The sequence below is a fragment of the Felis catus genome, chromosome D4 (genome assembly GCF_018350175.1).
Source record: "Felis catus isolate Fca126 chromosome D4, F.catus_Fca126_mat1.0, whole genome shotgun sequence".
Taxonomy (NCBI): Eukaryota; Metazoa; Chordata; class Mammalia; order Carnivora; family Felidae; genus Felis; species Felis catus.
In genome coordinates, this window is record NC_058380.1 from 70,335,144 (window position 1) to 70,350,476 (window position 15,333).

The 15,333-nt window shown below is 41.5% G+C and overlaps 1 protein-coding gene across 7 annotated transcripts in view; it reads left to right on the top strand.

Moving 5' to 3' along the window:
• The window catches only part of PALM2AKAP2 (PALM2 and AKAP2 fusion), a 488,279-nt gene that overhangs the window by 118,589 nt on the left and 354,357 nt on the right, over nucleotides 1-15,333 (top strand). The window lies entirely within an intron of this gene.

Sequence of the window (15,333 nt, forward strand, 5' to 3'; positions counted from 1 at the left end):
GAATCAGTCTAGACTACCACAAGCAATCTATCATAACTGGCATCTTGCAGCTAGTAAAAGGAGAATAAATTGCAAATTGAATATTTAACCTAACAGGACTGTGCTAATAGATGGCCATTAGGCACATGTGTCTATTTAAATTTAAATCAATTACAATTAAATAATATTAAAATTTAGTTCTTCAGGCACACTAGACACATTTCAAGTGCTCAGTAGCCACATGTGGCTAGTGTCTACCATGTTGATAGCATAGATTTACAGTATTTCCCTCATTGCAGGCAATTCTGCTAGACAGCCTGGTCTAGGAATTTTAATGGCTTGGAATCAAGAGAAGAGTTCTTTGGAGTGTATAAAGAGGCAAGAGGTTCTTGTCAAACAGTTTCCATGACATTTTAATTTTATACCCTTTAGCCACTGACATCTTTAGTAATGGATATGGGTGCTGGAACCAACTAATTACCCCAGAGGAAGAAAAGTGAGGCTAAGTTTCCTACAATTTCCAATGTGTTAGTGTTCCCAAGAGCTTAGGTTATTTTGCAAAGTGGCCAAGAGTACTTTCAGCAGATGGAAAGAGGACCCATCTACTGTAATCACAAGGCCCTACTGCAATGAACTCAACCATTCCCATCCCTGGAGAAATAGATGGAAACCTTCTTGACAAATATATATATATATTGCTCTATTGCTCTATTGCTCTATTGATGTAGGGACCAAAACAGCTTTTCAAGTATGAGACTCTGGTGAACCAAGCTATTTTCAAAGAATATAGAGAAATAATAGCAATTTTCTTTTTTCAAATACTACCTTGATCAAGATGAGGTAAATGAGAACTTAACCTTGTTCTGAAAGCATAGTTGAAAGAGTATGTTCTTGCCAGCCCTCTGTGCTCTTCTCTTGACTCTGGCAAGACTTGCCCTCAGATTCTGGCTATTGCCTTGGCCACTAGATCCACAGGCCTTTCCCTGGAGTTCCTGTGTGGTTCATGCTGATCCTGCTCTCTGGCAGCTCAGACTCAAGTATAGCTTGGGCTCACCATCATTTATGATCTCTGCAAGGAAGGAAACATCGTGCATATGTGCCCATTTGCATACTTAGCGTGGTGTCTGAGGATTGTTGGAAGCTGTTATTCTAAAGGCTTCCTTCATCTACTCGGTTTCAATTAAAGTCAGCTTCATGGGACATAATCCCAGCTCAAATCATGTCCTGCAGGGAGCCATGAGGCCTGAGTCCAAGGATTTCCATTTTTAATGCTGTAGAATTGCGCACAGAAAGGCCCAGTGAAATGCCTGTAGTTGCACAGCAAGTCAAGTATGGAATAAGCAAATGATATTTTGAACTGAAATTCCTGTTGCATGATTAAGAACTTTGTTCCCTTCACTCTGCTCTGCCCTTTATGAAGATGCTTTCTGTGCCCAGGGGAAAGGGGAAGATGGTGTCGATGCTGATTTTCACTTAATAGATTTTCTTTGGAATGTTTATTCATTTTATCTGAAGCACCAGTGGCAAGTTGGCCTTCATGAACCTTGTCATGCTGACAGTAGGAAGAAGAGAAGCAGGAGGAAGACTCATTCTTTCCCTGCCCTTCAGGATGGTAACTTGGGCTTGCCTTCTGTTTGTGTGCAATAGGCTTCAGAAGACAGGCCATCATCTCTCTGGCTGTCAGATGTTAAGGAATGGGGCCAAATGTGAAGAAGAAAGCCAAGTAGGCGTTTCTCCCACGGTGGTTATCTTTAGTCTATGGTGAGGTCATTTCCCACTGCGAGAAAGTGGCCTACTCGAGGGCCATGGGCCAAATTCACATGATTCCTGGAATCTGGCAAATCACCAATCATCCCAGCATCTAGGATCAGACTTCTTCAAGGCATAAGCAGGGTTAAAATCCCTGTGTTTTTGTCTTGCCTTTATTTATCTATATGGAAAATGAGTCCCAGTGGTCTGGTCCTTTGAGGGGGCAGATGATTGTAAACACATATACATTTGTGAATGCATGTATAAATACACTCTGCAAAAGGAATCTCTTTTTTTTCTATAGTGACTGTAAACATGAGAGCAATCGATTTTTTAAATTTAAATTGAATGAGTTGATAATGTATTGGAAGACATGTTCAAACAATAGTCCAGATGTTCTAAGACTTTTATAACAGTCACCACAGCCAAACAGTAGTCCAAGCAAAATGAGTTACCTTTTCTTCAATTTTAGTGGAAGGCAGTGACACACACCCACATTCACTTCATAACTGAAAAGATTTGACTGCCTTTTTCTGAAGGCTGGAGGAAGCATCTTTCTCCTTGACCACATCTAAAATATTGGTATGAAAATGCAGCCCATGTGCAGCTGAAAGACAAGAGTTAAGCAGCCTTAAAGACTTGAAGAGCTGCCCAGTTTAGCCATATCTTTTGCATATCAAGCCTAGCTATTCTAATCTTTAATATCATTGTGGGAGAACTAGAAAGCATTTGAAAATTGATTAGGAAGACAACATAGCCAAAGATTCTTTTAATCTCCCGGGAGACATCGTTTGGGAAGGTCTTTGCCCAGAAACATTCTTTCCCATCCTAAATCCTAAGAGAAACAAGAGGAAGGTTAGGGATCACTGTTCTGGACAGAAGGCATCAAAGGGGTCCTGGGAACCACCCGATCAGAATGGCTTACAGAGATGTGGTGGCAAAGACCTAAGAACTGGTGGTCAGTATGACCAACATACAGAACCAACATCCAGGGTAGCCTGAGTGGTCATCACAACTAGAAAGGAGTGATCAGTGTATCCATTTGTCCTGTGACAGCACAGCTTCGACTCACTGACTCTATGACCATGTGGTCGAGAGTGAGGTCTGGCTTGATTCTGCCAAGAAGTGTCCCTTCCTCTGCCAAGCATGCATCTGAAAAGAGGCAGAGGTGAATGAAATGTGAGAGACAGCAGCAGCAGCAGCAGCCACTGTAAACTGAAACGAAGCTTGCCCGGAGTCCTGCCATAGACAAAAAGAAGTAAGCCAGGTACATAAGAATGAGATGTTGAAGAAAAACAGGACCAGGACTAAAAATGGGCTCTGCTAATTTTAGCTAGGTGCATTTACTGACCTCATAGTAAGAGTAATTGATGATCCAACGAGAATAATAGCTAGTTAAGTGTAATAACTAGTTAACACACACTATAATTAGTGAATTTTGGCTCGACATTATTTAGCAAAACTATAAGCAGTTTACCCATAGGGTAAAAACCCATAGGGTTCCAAAGTGTGTGCTTTCAATGAACCAAATTAAAGATCTCCATTCAAACATTATTGTTAATCTGAAAGTGGATAGTCTCCATCCAGTTTTAAGGTTTTATTCCATGTTTTCTCAAAACCTTTACAAGTTTTAGGTGTTGGAACCAAAAAAGTCTGAGAGTGGGTAGAGGGACCCCAGCTTGCCTAACATGGCATTGGTGCCTCAGTATGGAAAATCTTGATTGTGTCTTCCAGATGGCAAGAAGCACAATCACTATATAGTTGGCCTTGAAACCAAGAGTGTTCCTGACACCAGTATTGCCAAAAACAAATTTATTAAGCACCAACTATATGCAATAGCCTGCATTAGTCATGCATTTCTTTACATAATAATCTTGTATTTTTCTCACAGCCTACCTGGGAGGTAGAATCGCTATTTGTGTTTTAAAGATAAGGATACAGTGGGGTAAGTTGTCAAGTGGGATCTTCCTCCCATTTTCTTACAATTGCCCCAGAGCCTATTGCTGAGAATTTATAGGTTGGAGAAACAGCAGCTGCCACTGAGGACTTGCTGATGTATGCACCATTTTTGAAGAAAGATCAGAAATAAAAGACATATGGCTAGGAAAAGAGGAATTAAACTGTCTTTCTTCACAGAATAACGGTTGTTTTTACAGAAAATTAAGAAATCTACAAAAAAGTAACACAGCAAATTTAACAATGTCTCAGGGTAAAAGGTCAACATATGAGCATCCACTGTATTTCTATTATGCTATCATTGAACAATTGGAAAGCGGCATTTAGAAATGTTCCACTTATAAAAACAGAATTCCTGGAAAGCAATCTGACTGATTGATCAGCGATCTGACTCATTTACCTTTAAGGGAGTCAGCTATGCAGGCAAATCAACAGAGAACAGTTGCTAGGAAAAGAAAAGTGTTCTACATTTTACCTCCAAAGAGTTAGGGCCATTCAAACAAACCTTTACACGGGCCCAGAGTGATTGACTTTCCCAAAGCCACACAACTGATAAGTCTGTGAACTGGGATATAGATTTTGGCCTCACCAACTCAAAAATTTCTTGTTCTTTTTCCCCACAATATCCCTGTTCTCTCCATGTGTACTAGGAATGGTGGGAGACATGATATTCTCTCTATTCCGAGTGCCCAACGGTTCAAACATTCTTCCTGAACTCCCGGCACTTCCATTTGGTGTTAGGTTGGCTTTCAGAGGGCCATATTGTGATATTATCTCATATTCACACAATGTGTTTTACTAAGCTTTCCCATATATTTGACTCTCACAGTAACTTGTAGGTAAGGAAAGTCTGAGATGATCTGAGTTTTATAGATGGTACATAGATAGGCTCAGAGGGCTTTTGTCTCCACCAACATCATGTTGCTTATAGGCAACAGAGCTAGAAATGGAACAAAAATCTGCTTTGAAAACATTGATTCACAAAGAGCACCAGCCTTGGCTGAAATAGACAGATTTCATTAATTCAAATAGATCATTGACATAGACATGTCTGAGCATTGGAATATATTTAAGGAAATGCAAGTTGTTATATCTGTTTACCTATATCGATGCTCCAATAAGCGTAGAGAAAGGAGCTAAGTCTTGTGTTTTAAAGAAGGTCATCAGTTGTATAAAGAAATGGCGAAACTCACTTGCAATAAACCTATTTAAAAAAATGTAGATGTCACAACTGAAGGTTTTACTCATAAAAAGTTGAACTCTCCCTTGTTTATGGGTATAGAGATCACAAAAATATCAGAGTTGGAAAGTGATTCTGGAGTCCTTCTGGTTGGACCCCGTCTTTCCTACTTGAGGGAGACGAAACTCCAAGATTTTAGCTGATTGCTTGTGGTCACACCACTAATTTGTGACAGAATTGGTCCTAGAATCCAGAGCCAGACTACAGTCCAGTCCTGTGTGGGAACACACCTCAAGTGTGGGAATAGTTACCTCTGTTTTTAGCTTGTATTAAACGGTTTTAATAATAGCTTTCAGGTCTCTAGTCTTGAATGGTTGTGATTTTGAAATGCAAATGACCGCAGCTCAGAAGATCCATGTCTGACCCCGGGAGGAATGCAGAATGTGGTCATTCCCAGGGGCTTGTCTATCCCTGGAGCTTCCCACCCCAAACATCAAGGACAGTCTCAGGCATTACTTTGCTCCACTAATTCTCATCTTAAAGGACTTGTCAAGGCCCTTGAAAATATTGTGGAGTTCTTTGAAGTAGGTTGTTTATTCTTCCTGAAACACATCTGCTGTTCATCTTGTTTGTGTGTTAAAATGCAAATATTTTGGCTGGCAATTGGAAAGAGAAGTGTAATCAAAAACAAGTATACCAATCTGATATTTTTCATTAGATATACCATCACCTTCTGTTGATTCGTTCATTTATTCATTCACTCACTACTTAATGGGGTGTTTACTGCATGCCAGAAACTGTTCTGGCTGCCTGGGAAATAGCAGTGAGCAAAATAACGTCCTTGCTATCACAAAACTTTTATTCCAGGGGAAAGAGGCAATAAGCAAAGGTATAATTAATTTTTCATATGTCAGTTGTTGGTGATTTCTGTGATACAGAGGCAGGGTAAGGGGGTATGGGGAGTGTGGTGTGAGTGGTGGTGGTAATGACTGCAGTTTTCCATAGGATGGTTTAGTGAGGCTTCTCTGCTAAGGTGGCATCTGTGCAGAGACCTGATGGAGGTAGAGAAATAAGCCATGTAGCTACCTGGGAGAAAAACTTTCCAGACAGAATCAAAAGGAAGACCTGGTCTCTACATCAGGGGGCAACTTGGTACATTTAAGCAACAACAACAAAAAAGCCTGCCTGGCTGGAGTGGAGTGAATCAGGTGGTGAGTGATGGGTGTTGAGATCAGGGAGTTAGCAGGGCCAGGTCATATAGGACCTCATGAGACAATTTAAGGGATTTTTTTCCTTTTTTAAAAAAAGTTTAAGAAGTGGAGATATCAATTTTATATAGCAAAATGTCCAGGTCTCAAGTACATGTGTGGAAGGTTTTTGGCAATTATACGTACCCTGTAATCACCACTCAAAACTGGATATAGAACATCTCTGTCACCTCAGAAAGTTGCTCATGACACTTTCCAGTCAACTCTTCCCACCCTGCCCCCCCCCCCCCCCCCCAGCCCAGAGGCAACCAGAAGGTTCTGGTGTGTTTTCCTCAATAGGATGTTTTGGAGTTTCCCTCAGGCAGTTGGCTATATAAGTAGTTCATTGCCAAGTAGTATTCCATTGTATACATACATCACGATTTATCCATTGTCCTGTTGATGGGCATTTAGGGTGTTTCTTGTTTTTGTTTGTTTTAAGTAAAATTGCTAGGAGTAGGCTTTTTTTTTTTTAAGTACCTTCTAACCATCTTTACCCATTTCCCCTATCCTCTACTCCCAACTCTGGCAACCATCAATGTGTTCTTTATTTCTGAGTTTGGCCGTGAATACACTTGAACAAGTCTTTTGTGAATATATGTTTTCATGTCTCTTAGGTACTTACGCAGGTGTGGAACTGCTTGGTCATAGGGTGAGATGTGTTTAACTTTATATGAAACTGTCAGTTTTCCCCAGGGATAGTTTCATTTCACACTCCTAACAATGTCTAAGAATCCTAATTGTTCTACATGCTCATCAACATTTGGTATTGTGTAGCACGTTTGTTTTGTTCTACTCCTTATTGTAGTTAAAATTTGCATGTATCCACTAACTACTGATATTGAGCACCATTATCATTATGGATGACAGATCTATCTATCTATTATTTTTTTCTGATTTTTTAAAACACAATTAATTGTCAAATTGGCTTCCATACAAAACCCAGTGCTCATCCCAACAAGTGCCCTCCTCAATGCCCATCACCCATTTTCTCCTCTCCCCCATCTCCCATCCACCCTCAGTTTGTTGTCTGTATTTAAGAGTCTCTTATGATTTGCCTCTGTAACTATTTTTATGATTTTTATGATTTTTATGATTTTTATGATTTTTATGATTTTTATGATTTTTATGATTTTTATGATTTTTATGATTTTTATGATTTGCTCTCTGTAACTATTTTTCCCCCTTCCCTTCCCCCATGGTCTTCTGTTAAGTTTCTCAAGATCCACATGTGAGTGAAAACATATGATATCTATTACTCATACAAGTCTGAAGCTGGCCTGTTTATTTTCTTAATGGTGGCTTTTCATGGGAAGAGATTTTTAATTAGACGGTATCTGATGTGTCAGTTTTTTCTTTTGTGGTTAGTACTTTTTGTGTCCTGTATTAGAGATATCTTTTCTCCTCCAAAATCGCGGAAGTATTTTCTTCTGGGAGTGTTGTGATTTGCTTCTAAGATCTGCCTTGAAGTAATGTTTGTGTATACAGTAAGTAAAATGAGGATGCGGATATCCAGTTTCCAGCATTATTTGTTCAATTGTCTCGGCAGAGGGAATTTGCTTTCATTCCAAGTGAGAAGAAAGCTGCTGGAGAGTTTGAACACTCTCTGAAGCCAATTAACACTTTCTACCTAGCATAGTAGTCGTTTATGTGTGTAGCTTAAAACACATGCACACATGCTTTGAGAACAGGCACTGTATCTTGCTTGGATTTTCATCTCCAACCTCAGCAGCTAGCATATTGCTTCATACATCATAGGTGCTCAGTGAATCAATCAATGAATTCCAACAAATGGCAAAATTACCTTTTTTTTTTCCTTTAGCACATGGGCGTACTCATTTGTTTGTGCTCTATAACTATGGCCATTTCCATTTGGTTTGTTAGTCTCTGATTTACGGGGCATTTCTAGTGTGTATGCAGGATTATGTATTTCTTTGACCCATACCACATAAGCATATACTGGCCCCTTACATGGTTAACTTAGCTTCTATTTTTGTTCTTGTTTTTACTTGTCACATTTGGGTAGAGAAGATTAAAAGGCATATGTGGACAGCGGAGACATGGCATCTGGATCGCACTCTTGTTGCAACTCTCCCTACTCACTCCTAAAATGCCCAGAAAGACTCAGAAACAAGAAAAATGGTTCACCACAGCCCTGAACAGTATGATTGTCAAATAGCCTACTGCCAAAATCTAGGAGGAGTCTCCCTGAGGGAAGGGCAGAGGCAGAGGGAGTGGAGAAAGGCTTTTTATGCCTTCCTAGAATCTTCGATTTGAAGAAACCATTGGTCTATTCCAGCCAGAAAGCTGAGTATCCTTTTTCTTACCTCTGAGGGGCTGTTTCCTTTTGAGGCAGCCACAAAACCGTTTCCCATTCACCCTTCTTTATGCACCCAGCCTCAACAACAACCCGAAACCAACAGATGGAAAAAAGAAAAAGACCTTCCCGCCCCCCCCCCCCCAAAACATGTGTAATGTGTCGTTGCATCCTGGGAAGTATAGTTCTATTAGTTCAACACTCAGATGGGTCCAAGAAGTAAGATATAGGGCAGAAGCACTCTGTATGCCAGAGTTGTAGTTTCTCATGTATACAGAGCCAATGCCTCAAAGAACCAGACAATGGGGGATTGGAGAAGATGCTGGAAGTTGGTGGAGAACAGAGCTGCATCGGACTCTGGCCTTTGGTAGAAGCTGCACATCCACCTGTCCTCCAGCTGTAGGAATGAGATCATCGTAGGGATGGAGGTGGGCACTGAAAATGCCAACTTCATGCCATGGATGACTGTGGACACTAAGTCTGAAGAGAGCTCACCTTATTTAAATAATCATACTGAAAGCGCACAATAATACAAAAGACTACTTTGAACCAGTGGAAAAAATTCTGTAGACCCCAGAAAAAGGAACATGAATCTTAAAGCAGAGAATGAGACCTCTGAAAATTGTCTGTTGTAGGAACCAGAAGAAAATTTCAAAAAATGTATAGGATTCAAAATAATCTTTTTGAGATTTAAGCCTTTCTTAAGGCAGGAAAGACTGTCTACCTTGTATTACGGTTGTTATGATGTGCATTTCTTTTTTATAAAACATTTTTTTAACGTTTATTTATTTTTGAGACAAAGAGAGACAGAGCATGAACGGGGGAGGGACAGAGAGAGGGAGACACAGAATCCGAAACAGGCTCCAGGCTCTGAGCTGTCAGCACAGAGCCCGACGCGGGGCTCGAACTCATGGACTGCGAGATCATGACCTGAGCGAAGTCGGCCGCTCAACCGACTGAGCCACCCAGGTGCCCCAATGTGCATTTCTTAATATATATTCTCGCATGCTCTGAGAGTAGGGGGACATAACTTGCTTCAGAACCCAGCATGGGGCTCGGGATGTTATAGATTCTGAATGAATGAATTCCAAAAAGTGGCAAAATGTGCTTTTTGTTTCTTGTTTGGTGTATGGATGTAATCATCTGTCTATGTTCTATATGGCCATTAAAAAATAGAAATAGAAAATCCCAAGGTCATAGGGATGGGGTGGAATGAAATGAAAATGAAAACGAAAAATGGGAAATATATGACTGAAAGCTAAAATCTTTTTAAGGAATGTTTATTTATTTATTTTGAGAGAGAGAGAGAACATGAACAGCGGCAGGTGGGGGTGGGGTGGGGTGGGGAGTGCAGAGAGAGAGGGAGAGAAAGAATCCCAAGCAGGCTTCGTGCTGTCAGCACAGAGCCTGATACGGGGCTCGATCCCACAAACTGTGAGATCATGACCTGAGCCAAAATCAAGGGTCGGAGGCTCAACCAACTGAACCACCCAGGTGCCCCATGAGAGCTAAAATCTTAAGAGCAGAATGAAAATCCTTATTAGAGGCAGGAAATAACTGAACTGAGCCAGTGGAGGACTGAACCCATTACAGAGAAAATAAATTAGAAATCTCCCTCAGAAATGCAGAGGAAAAGGAAAAAGGTAGGCCACTGGCAGGAAAGATGTTGTTAGATAGGGAGGGCAGGGAAAGGAATCTCAACCTAAAAATAATAGACATTTTTGAGTTAGTAAGAATAACTGGAATAGGAATAATTATAAAGGATCTGAAAGAACAATTGTCTGTGCTGAAACTAAGAATATGGTCGTCACACTCCAGGCAAAATGAATGACCGTATTTCTGGATCACGAGGATAAAGAAAAATACCTTGCAAGTTTCTGCTGACACTGTCTAGCTTCATGGCCTGGGACAATTTTTCTGAGCCTCAGTTTCTTCATCTTTAAAGGAGAAGATTGGCAGAGAGTCACTAGGTCCCTGCTATACTCGATTATCTTATGATTTCCTAAATATTTTGAGAGTCAGAGTGTCTAAAACAGTGATTGCAAAATTTTAACATCGCATTTGAGGAAAGTCAAGCAATTGATTTCAGTGCTTGTGAGTGCTCCCGCCCCCCACCAACAAGGTGTTACTTCTCTTAACATCATTTGCTTCAATATGTTAACTGGGATTCTGGGAATATTTTTATTTAATTTTTTAATGTTTATTTTTGAGAGAGAGAGAGAGAACGAGAGAGAGAATGAGCGGGGGAGGGGTAGAGAGAGAGGGAGACACAGAATCCGAAACAGGCTCCACACCCTCTGTCAGCATAGAGCCCTGCGCGGGGCTTGAACTCACAAATCGTGAGATCACGACCTGAGCCAAAGTCAGACACTTAACCGACTGAGACACCCAGGTGCCCCATGGGATTCTGGGAATATTATAAGCAGCTCGGATGTTCTCATTGGGAGATCAGGACCTCACAGTCTCCAGCTACGTTCACTTCTTGCTCTAGTCCTCCCCTCCAGGAGACTCACAGGCTAAAGCACTTTCTCCCTAAGCTCCCTGTAAGGCCTGTGTGCTCTCACTCCCTATCATTTTGGGATCCCAAATGGAGCCCCTCCTCTCCGCCTAGACACCAAGTAACTTTTCTGACAGCTTATTCGGCATTTAAATCAAATCTCATCGGTGGATGCAGGTTTCCTTTTTGATCATATTCAGATCCCCGACTATTAGCTCTTAGGAACTACCTTTCATCAAATGGCAGGACGGCAGACCCAAATCGTGTAGACCACCACTCTCACCATTGAAAAATGGAGCTCACTGTTCAAAGTTCTCACTTCCTCTGTGACTTGACTTGGCTGGCGTGAACACTACCTCACTTCCTTCCCTCCTGATCTCTGGAACCAACTCTAGTGGACGTGTGTGCATGTGTGTGCACGCGCATGTGTGTGTCTGCAGACACGCACATACTCAGCCCAGAGAATGGACGTGAGCTACACTCACATTCTCCCCTGTCCTGCTAAATCCGCTCCAGGTTATCCAAAACGTTACTCAGCTGCCATATTTTTAGCAACAATAAAAATGAGCAGAAATCATCGATTCTATGAACAATAAACACATGTAGAAAAAAGTGGCAGATAGTAAAGGCCGCTGGGAAGTGTTTCAAAGGCGTCTTTTCTACGCACGAGCCTGCAGATGTGCAGCTGCCAGAACGCCCCGGCTTCTGCATTTGATTTACACAATAGTCTGGGTTGCCCCAGTTGTGACCACGCAGCTTGGCTCTGGGCTTTATACATCCAGACCTGAGAATCCAGTTTATTTGTGTTATGACTCCATCCAAAACGTTCCAGGGAAGCCAACTCCCCTCACCCCGTTAAAGGTATACTACGTCATTTTACTAGCCTGTGGAGCTTGGCATTCGGGGAGGTAACAATATGTGCTTTGTTCCCGCACAAGTTTGCCACGAAGTGTGCCGCGGTCTTTGCCAGGGGTGTGCTGCTCCTTCCCAAGAGGGTTCACAGCCCCTGAACACTTCAGAACTGCTTAACAGCCTGCTCGAGCCTTGCCTTTTATGGTGTTTTCCTTCTGCACCAGGGAATGACAACCACTTCGAGTGTCAGCCAGCGAGAAACAGATGACAGCAAAAAATCCACTCTGCTCTTCGCTCCAGGATGTCCTATCTGCCTTGAACTACTGGTCTTTGAACCCACTTTCTGATAATGAATTTGGGAATGCCAGGGGATCTGGGGGGAAATAGGAGTCCATTAGAAAAGCTAGCCAGATGATTCTATTTTAGAAAGCACAGAAGAATGTCTCATCCCTACCCTGGTAAGTTAGTTAATAGGTACAGGGCACAAGAAGCCCCCAAACAAATGGAAGAAATGGAACAAAACGTAAGCTACAAAGTAGGTGTTTGATCACATATGCTAATATTTAGTAACTCAGAAATAGGCTTACTTATTAATTTTTATTCATTATTAATTGATAGTTATTAGAACCATATTACAGGGCCCTTGTACTCATAGGTTCATCTAGTGTGCTAGCCCAGTAAAAAGAAGCACCATCAATATTCCCTGGAGGTTGAAGGGAGGACGGTGGAGATCTGGTATAGGCACTGTTGTGTTTTGGATCTAGTATCTCACTTAATCATCACAGCAACCCTATGAGGTAGTGTTGCTATTTTCCTCATTTTGCAGATGAGGAAACCAGGGCACAGACAGGTTAAGAAACTTGCCCAAAGTCAAAATTTAGTTGGATTGGAGCATATTTACAAAGTGGGGGAAAATCACCCCAGAGACATAAGCTACCACCATATTGTGGAGGGCTTTGACTGCTGATGTGAATACACCATAATAATAATAATTATTATTACTACTACTACCACAAGCCAATATTCTCATGGTTTTTTGGTGTTTATGGCATCTGGACTAAATATGTAATAGTCTCGGTCTAGCAGGTCCCTAAAAAGGGCACCAGCTGACAAATTCACCAGCCTCAGTTCTTTTTGCCCTTGTCTTACAAGTGGTTCATGTTAAGCCACCACACTAATTCTCAGTTAGTCTCTGGTTTTGGATCTTTCATTAAAAATGCCTTGGGTACAGAGCCTACTTTATATATATGTCTATACATGCACACAGTTAATACATATACATACATAGATATACACACAAATACATACGTGTGTGTGTGTGTGTGTGTGTGTGTGTATGCATGTATAATTGCACTAAATGTTGCCTATCTGGTAGGTGTCAACAAATAGTGAATCAGGAAGTAAGATTGTTCCCATTTCTAAAATGTTAAGGACTCCATAATTTTAAAGACCATGAAATGGATCCAGCAGAAGTTGTTCTTCTGACCAATTTCATTAAAATATTTACCAGCTCAAACTGCTTTTTATGCTGTTTGGAAGGCCATCTTCTTAATTACATAATTTATTCTAGGGCACTTATTTGGTTAATCACTTGGAATGGAGTAGGTTTTTTCACTGTAAAGGAATGACCAAGCACATGAAGGAGAAAGAATATGAACCATGGCAAATGTGCCCAGCCTCTGTACTCCTTCCCCTTGGACTTGGTGAGTTGGGCTGCCCCTCTGCCCCAGGGGCATGTCACCTGCCCAGGTCCTTATTCCCAGGAGAGCATTAGAATCTGTAGGTAACCATGTACTATTGGCAGAGGAGTAAGATAAATTGGAGTAAGGGAGTCTACAAAGTGGCAATCCCAGTTTACCTTTGGTCTTTTCTAGACCTTAATCAAATAATGTGTGGTCTTTAGTCCATTGTATTAAAAACAGAGTCATGATGTTTCATAAGTTAGATGATTGATTTCATCTACCATCACATGTCATGTTCTGTCATGACTACAGTTACACGTTTATGCTCTGGACTTGGGAGTTACAGTTTGATGTTGGGGCGGGATGGGTTTGCTCTTAGGGTTCCCATAACCACTGGGACACCTGCTTTAAGTCTGAGGTGGGAGGAGCAGCTCTTGTATTTCCATCTCCATCCCCCTGGGCTGCCCATTAGCCTTTGCAGGAGCTGGCCTGACAGGTTGAGGGGTGCCCTTCAGAGGTGCCCAGGCCTCTCACAGTGTGTAAGCAGCGAACTTCCCCCATTTCTCCAACAGACTGTTGAAATTGGTCATGTGCCCTGCCATATTAGAACCGCTTCCTGGGCTTGGGCAGATCCCTAGGGCTGAAAAACAAATCACTGAACTAGGAATCAAGAGATCTGGTTCTTATCCAGACTGCCAATAACCTACTCTAGGACAAGTCTTTTTCTTTTCTGGGACTGGTTTCCTCACCTGAAAATTATGAGCTTTATGATTTGTAAGATCAGCTATATGTGAATTCTCTAGTAAGTACAAACGTATTTTCATAAGTTGGGGAAAAAAAAACCCATGGGGCTCCTGGGTGGCGCAGTCGGTTAAGCGTCCGACTTCAGCCAGGTCACGATCTCGCGGTCCAGGAGTTCGAGCCCCGCGTCAGGCTCTGGGCTGATGGCTCAGAGCCTGGAGCCTGTTTCTGATTCTGTGTCTCCCTCTCTCTCTCTGCCCCTCCCCCGTTCATGCTCTGTCTCTCTCTGTCCCAAAAATAAATAAATGTTGAAAAAAAAATTAAAAAAAACCCCAGAATGTTTTCTAAGAACTGGGAGTTTTAAGAACCTGCAATTTCATAAAAATATTTTCACTACAAAAATTAAAATATTAGGCAATCTTATAGAAGGATTCAGGACCACTTTGTTGTTGTCTAGAATTATACCTGTGATCTCAAACCTCTCCATTTGACAGACATTTTCTGAGCACTAATTTCATACAAGGCAGCAGGGCTGAGCACTGCAATTAGGACTCAGTAATTCAGAGTCAAATAAGTCCTGCCCCTGCTCCCAAGTTTCTCATAGTAATCTGTTTCCTTCTTTGGATGTTCAGGACCCTTGGCTAATGTCAAAGAGATTTATGTTGGAGACCACGAGCTTCGGTTCCTAGCTGTCCTCGGGCATTCAGAGCCTAAAAGCTCCAGAATGGTAGATATCATTGACATGGTTTTATTGCTCCTACGAGTGATGAAAATTGTGCCCTTTAACCTACATGAGTGCAGTAACAATGATTTCACTATGGCCAATATTGCCAGACCTCATGATTTATCAAGAAGAATCCAGAAATCAAGACTGTAGGTAATTACACCCTAGAGGGCTATATTTAAGAACAGGCAGACAGGGAGCCAAAGGAGGTGCATGAAATAAGAAATGCCAAGGAAAGGTCTCTCACTTAAGACAAAGACTATTGATGAAGATGTTCCCTGACACTGGCATGTTTGGTTCTTCATTAAAGAAGAGAGAAAAAGAGAATGTACAAGATGTAACGTTCATAAAATTCTGCAAAAGTAGTATAAAGAAAATAGAAGAAAGAGGGGGAGGAGGAAGGAGGGGG